Source organism: Manis javanica, chromosome 6 (genome assembly GCF_040802235.1).
Source record: "Manis javanica isolate MJ-LG chromosome 6, MJ_LKY, whole genome shotgun sequence".
Lineage (NCBI taxonomy): Eukaryota > Metazoa > Chordata > Mammalia > Pholidota > Manidae > Manis > Manis javanica.
In genome coordinates, this window is record NC_133161.1 from 45,253,219 (window position 1) to 45,260,015 (window position 6,797).

Here is a 6,797-nt window from a genome sequence, read left to right on the forward strand (position 1 = left end):
TATGAATCTAGATGCAAAAATCCTCAACAAAATACTAGCAAATCATATCTAGCAATATATAAAAAAGGATTATATACCATTATCAAGTGATTTTTATCCCAGGAAAGTAGAGTTGGCTTAAAATACAAAAATCAACGTGATATATCATATTAATATAATGGACAAAACCCACATGATCTTATCAATAGATACAGAAAAGCATTTGACAAAATCCAACACCCTTTCATGTTAAAAATATTTAACAAATTGGGAGTAGAAGAAAGTTTCCTCAAACTAGTTAAGGTATATATGAAAACCCACAGCTAAAATCATACTTAACAAACGAAGACTGAAAACTTTCTCCCTAAGATCAGGAGTCAGAGGACGTTCACTCTCACCGCTGTTAACATTGTCCTAGAGATTTTAGCTGGAGCATTTATGTGAGAAAAATAAACAAAAGGCGTTTGAATTGGAAAGGAAGAAGTAAAACTACCTTTATTCACAGGTGATATGCTCTTGCATTTAGAATATCTTAAGGAAACCACAAAAAAATCTATTAGAGCTCAAAAAGTGAGTTCAGAAAGGTTACAGGATACAAGATCAATATAAAAAATGAGTTGTATTACTATACACTAGGAACAGACACTCTGAAATGAAATCAAGAAAACAAGTCCATTTATTATAACACCCCAAAAATAAAAATACTTAGGAATAAATTCTACAAAGAAGCACAAGACTTGTACACTGAAAACTACAAAAAAGAAAAACTGAAAGAAATCAAAGAAGACCCAAATAAACCGAAAGATATCATGTTCATGGATGGGAAGATTTAATAATAGTTAAGCTGGCAATACTTCCTAACTGATCTACAGATTCAGTGCAGTCCCTATCAATATCTCATCTTGCTTCTTTGTAGAAAATAATAAAATGATCCTAAAATTCATATAGAAGTTCAAGGGACTCAGAATAGCCAAAATGATCTTGAAAAAGAAAAACAAAGTTAGAGGGCACAACTTCCTGACTTTAAAACTTACAACAAAGCTATAATAATCAAGACTGTGTGATCCATAAGGATAGACACATAAATCAACAAATAAAATAAAGAACACAGAAATAAACCCATGCATCTATGGTCACTTGACATCTGAAAAGAATGCCAAGACAATTCAATGGGGATAAAGAAGTCTTTTCAACAAATAGTGCCGGACCAACTGGATATCCACAAGCAAAAGAATGATACTGGATTCTCTTCCTCACACCATGGATAAAAGACTTGAATGTAAGATCTAAAATTATAAAGCCTTAGAAAAAAACAGTGTAAATCTTCATGGCCTTGGGTTAGACATCGATCTTAGATATGATACCAACACTAGTAACAACCAACTGGAATTTATCAAAATTAAAAATGTGCTTCCAAGGACACTATTAAGAAAGTGAAAAGACAACCCACAGGACAGGAGAAAATATCTGGAGATCATATATTTTATAAAGTCTACTCTTCAAGGTATGTCTATGAAGAGCTCTTACAACTCAGTAACACTAAGACAACTGAAAAATGGGCAAAGGATTTGAATACACATTTCTCCAAAGAATATCTACAAACATCCAGTAAGCATATGAAAAGATGCTCAACATCATTAAGTATCAGGGAAATGCAAATCAGAACCACAATGAGATCTTCACACCCACTAGGAAGACTATAACAAAAAAGACTAATAAAAAAGATGTGGAGAAACTGGAACCCGTTATGATTACTCACAGAAATGTAAAATGGCACAGCCACTTTGAAAAACACTTTAATAGTTCCTCAAAAAGTTAAATATAGAGTAACCATAAGACCCAGAAATTCTATTTCTAGATATATACCAAAGGGAATTGAAAATGTGTTGTGCAAAAGGGTGTAAACAAATGGTTATAGCACCATTATTCATAATAGCCAAAAGGTAAAAACAACCCAAATGTCCATCAATTGATTAACCGAGATTGTTGCCTCATCAGAACCTCAGAAGAATTGGGATTTAGTTGCTTGTTGTAGTTGAAGTTAAAACTGTTTATTTCATGGTGCTTATTACATTGGTAACAGTTTCTTGTTTGTTTCAAAAAGCAAGGGAGACGTTGATCCTTCATGAAACAGTCTTTGGATTTATTGCTCAAAAACTATTCCAACAAATTTTTTCCCCAAGGATTTCAAAAGGACTAAAACACCTTAGCACTGAATCTCAACATTCCTGGCACATAAAGTTTTACTAAGGGAGGCACTGTTCTGGCAGAGCTGTCTCTAGGCTGCACCACAGCCACCAACTTCACAGGTGAAGCTTCTTCCACAAGTGTAGTGACCACATTGCACTTGTGTGATCAGAAGGTATAGTCAGAAAAAACGTATACATAGAGATGACCCTGCAGAGATGCTGCTAATACTCCTGCTGATGTCAAACTACCCTGCAAGAACTCCATTTGAAGTTGATCCACACTAGGTCTTAGACCAATTTGTGTAAGTCATGGCAAAGATGAGTTCTTGCCAAAAGAAAGGAGTGAGGAACAAAGATGCATCTAAGATATCATCTTGTTTGTCTTAGAAGTCCTCATTCTTTCTAGAAGAAAATCAGACAAATCTTAAAGCACTGACTCACTAGGAAGGAGCAGAGCTTCTCCCGAAGTTTCTCATGGAATGACAAAGGTCACAGAGCCCCTATTGTCTGCTTGGCCCTGCACCCTTTCCCTCCAAGCCATTTAGGCCATGGAAGTACCTGGATTGCTTGGGACTTCTCAGCAAACATTAAGCTTAGAAAGACTTGGAAATAGCCTGTCTGGAGGCAAAGAGATAGGAGGCAGGCAGACACTGAGGATAAAGGACACAGGTTTCAGTTTTGAATGGGGGATAACCACACTGTACCAAGAAATAACAAAGACTCCATGGAAGGTCAGATTTGTATGAGGTGGTAGTAGAGGGTGTGTGTGTGTGTGTGCTTACGCATGCAGGTGTGGTGGAAGTGTGGTGAGGTGAGGTGAGTGAGATGAGGACAAGAGAACTTGGGTGAAAGAGATGAGAGAATAATACAGTCATCTAGAGGAGCCCATCTGCCTTACCACCATATCAAGGGGATGTGCCTGCTGCTGATACTATGTCTCCTTTTCCCATATGTGAAAATGTAAAAGGGAGAGAGATGGAGGGGACAGTTCTAAGGGATCTGCAGAATGGGGACTTTATGGCCTGAATGTGCTGCATCACTACCTTTGAACCAGCTGGTAGTTGTGGGAAAGCAGAAATAACAAAATGGATTAACTCCAGTGGATTTGAATTGAAATGGAGTCTTCCGCTCATGGAGACTTCAGTGCAGTGGGATGTCATCGTTCTCTGTGACAAGCATCATTCTCTCTGCCTGGCCAACCGGACGCAGCGCTCCTCTGCAGGGCATCCTCAGTAGCCTGCCCTTTCTGCGGGCAGCTTGCTTACGGGTGGTGAAGAGCGAGAGAAGCAGGTCAGGCAAGAGGCCTTTTAAAATTTCCTTCAACTCCCAATTTTCGGCTCATTATTAGATGTGAAAATCTAAAAAACCCTCTCTTGCAAATAACTGACACCAAGCTGGGATTATTAAAAATGAGGTTTAGGAAGTAACCAGGTATAGTTAGAACCATTATGAAAATCAGTTCTAAGCAACATAACATGATAGAAAGCCCATTTATAAGACAAACCTATCATGAAAACTTAAAAAAAAAATAAAGTTTTTTAGTGCTTTTTAGTCTCTTAGTGTTTTTAAAATAAGCATAAAGGGGTAAGATCACCCAAAAAATCCAACACTCAGAGGCAACTATTATTAACATTTCAACACATTTATTCCCTGTCTTCCTTTCATTAATTTTTCTTTATATAGTTGAAATCATAATGTATCTGGATTATCTGGCTTTTGTTTTGTTTTTTGTTGTTATTACAAGGATGGAAGATTTGCTAAAGTTACCTTAAGTAATTAAGTAATGGACGTATATTGTAATAACACAGGCCTGATACTAACGGACCCCAGCAATGAACAACAGACACATCCCAGTGTCTAGAATGTAGCTCTAAAACACTACGTCATTCAGGGCACAGGACAGCTTCAGCAACCAGATTACTTATTACCCTCTTACTATTTAACCCTATTTACTCATGGCAGATTGCATTTTCCAAAGGTGGACACAACAGTATCTCCCATTCCACATGTTCCCCTAGGAACTTGCCAGTCTTCCAACAAGAAGTGGAGTCTATGATCTGATCCCTCCCTTTGAAGCTGAGAAGACCTTTGTCACTGCCAACAAAGTCTGGTGAAAGTGACATTTTGACATCAAAAGCTATAAAAATGCCTTTAAAAAAAGGAAAAAAACCTGCTCTTCAACCTTGTGCTTTTGAAACCTAGTATCTGTGCTGTGAGAAAGCCCACAAGAGGCCCACGTGGAGAAGAACCAAGGCCTGCAGCCTACACCTCGTAGCCAGTCCAAATGTGCCACCATGTGAATGAGCCATATTAAGGCTAGATGCTGTAGCCCTAGCTGAACTTCCCCAGCTGGCCCTCCTCATGGTATAGAGGCCAGCTGTCCCTATGAATCACTCAAATTGTAGCTTTGTGAGCAAGGCAAATTTTTGTTGCTGTTTTAAGACACTATATTTGAGGATGGTTTGATATACAGCAATAGATAACTGATACACTGTTTTAGTCAGACTTGGACTGACTTACAACACCAGCTTTTTCTGGAGAACCAGTACCACAAGCATACCAACAGTGTGAACCAAACGCCCAAAGCACAAAACTTTCAGGTCAAACTGCAAAGCAAACTCCTTAGCGTTAGGAAATTTGGCTCCTTTATCAAAGACTGGTGTTTCCCAATGAAAACGCACCTTCCAGAAAGCAGGGTGTCCCTGAAAACAAGATTATTTAATATTTAAGGAAACTTGATTTTTAAAAAAAATGGCCAGGAGCCAGGCAGTGGAGCAATAAGAAAGCAAGGTGATGGCCCTACCTGTGACATTTTCTATCAGTTCAGCCGGACACAACTGGAAACATTAACACCATCAAGTGTGCAGATATTTCCAGAGAGCTCAGTTATGAAAGAAAGTGCTGGTGATTTCATAGTCATAATTCATATTAATCTACCATGTCTTCCATGCAAAGCCCCCTAACAGACTTCATAAATCCTACCATAGTCATGATCCACTCCAGGGGATTTGAGGCTGACAACTGGTTCCAGGGCACGGGAGAACCTGATGTGTTGGCATCTGTTGCAAAGAGAATAAGTGGCTACACAGGGAAAGTCAACTTGTAGGGATTTCCCTGTTCACAGTTTGTAGAGACATATGCTGAGTGGCATTTACTGCTCATTAACCCAAATACCTCTGAGAGATTCTGCCGAAACTACTATAAATCTCTTATTTGAGCAGCATGTAGTTGGCCATGTATATTCATAAAGAGAAGGAAAAGCTGGTGTGTGTTTCTGAAAGGAGAAATTAGCAAAAGGCCAGCAAGTAAAAATGTGGCCCCATGTCAACTAGAGCATGGCAAAGGAGCATCTCTCTCTTTCTCTCTCTCACACACACACACACCTCTTCTTGAGCCCTTGGCAGACTTCAGTGATCAATCAGTGTAGATGATCACTGCTGAGACTGATCTCTGAATCTGTTTCAGCTCAGGGCTCCCACTACTGTCCTTCAGCTTCGACTCTCCTAAAGAAACTTGGCTACCCCAGGCCTAGTTTCCCTAATTAGTTGGGAATAGGATACTAAGTATTTTTAGCTATATTCTCGCTCTTCCTCCTGCCACCTCAGGTTCCAGCTCTCCTTTCTCAAGGCACCCTTTATGCCCTTCATTCTTTGTGACCCTACATGGTCACAACTTGCCCAGGAGACACTGGTGCAGTTGGGGACAACATCCAGTAGATTTACAACTGGTTCAGCCCAAGCACTGATGAACCAGAATGGCTCCCTGCCCATAAACAGCCATGAAGACAGCCCTGTACATAGTGCAGGTCACCTTGGAAGAGCATGGCAGCCAGCCACAGGGTTGGCATTTTGGGGCAGCGTTTGAAAGATATGCTGACTTATGTACTCGATAAAAACAGAACTGTCTGGAAATTCCAAAGGGTTTTTGAATTAGTGTGACTGTTCAGTCCAGATCTACGGCCTTTATGCTGACAGGCCCAGCACCTCCTTGCCCTTATGAAGGGTCTGCGTGAGACGTCCTCTCTTAGACCTTTAGCATTCCTCGGTTATCAGCCCTCACCCACCTCAACTGTCTGGAATCTCCGCAGCTAAGAATTCTTCTCTTTGGACCATTTTTTATATTTAATCATTTCCAGAAAATGAATTGTTATTTGGATGCTTATGTGAAGGCTTGGCATGAGGGTAAAAAAATGCAGTCCTTTATTTCTATCAGTTGAAAAGAAAAATAATAAAGGAAAAAGCCTCCAGCTAGCAAGGGAATAATAGATGAAATGTTATCTCAGAACTGTTTCCCAATACATATTCCTTGGATATTTTGCCTGCACTCAGTTGCCTGGTTTGTTTCTTAAGAGGCTGATTCCAGGACCCCACCCCAGACCTATTTAATGGGAACCTTTAGGCAGAAGGGGTAGGATTCTACATTTTTAGCTAAGGTTTGCAAACCTGAGGCTTAGAGACGTTTGATCATTCTGCCCAAACACTTGGCCTTCCTTTGAATTGATTTTAAAATGAAGCCTCAAAAATTCAGAACATTAGCCTTTCTTTCTTAGAATTCAATCACAAATAAAACACGGTATCAGATATAGAAATAACACTGCCCCATGTATCACCGAATGCAAGGCCAATTGCT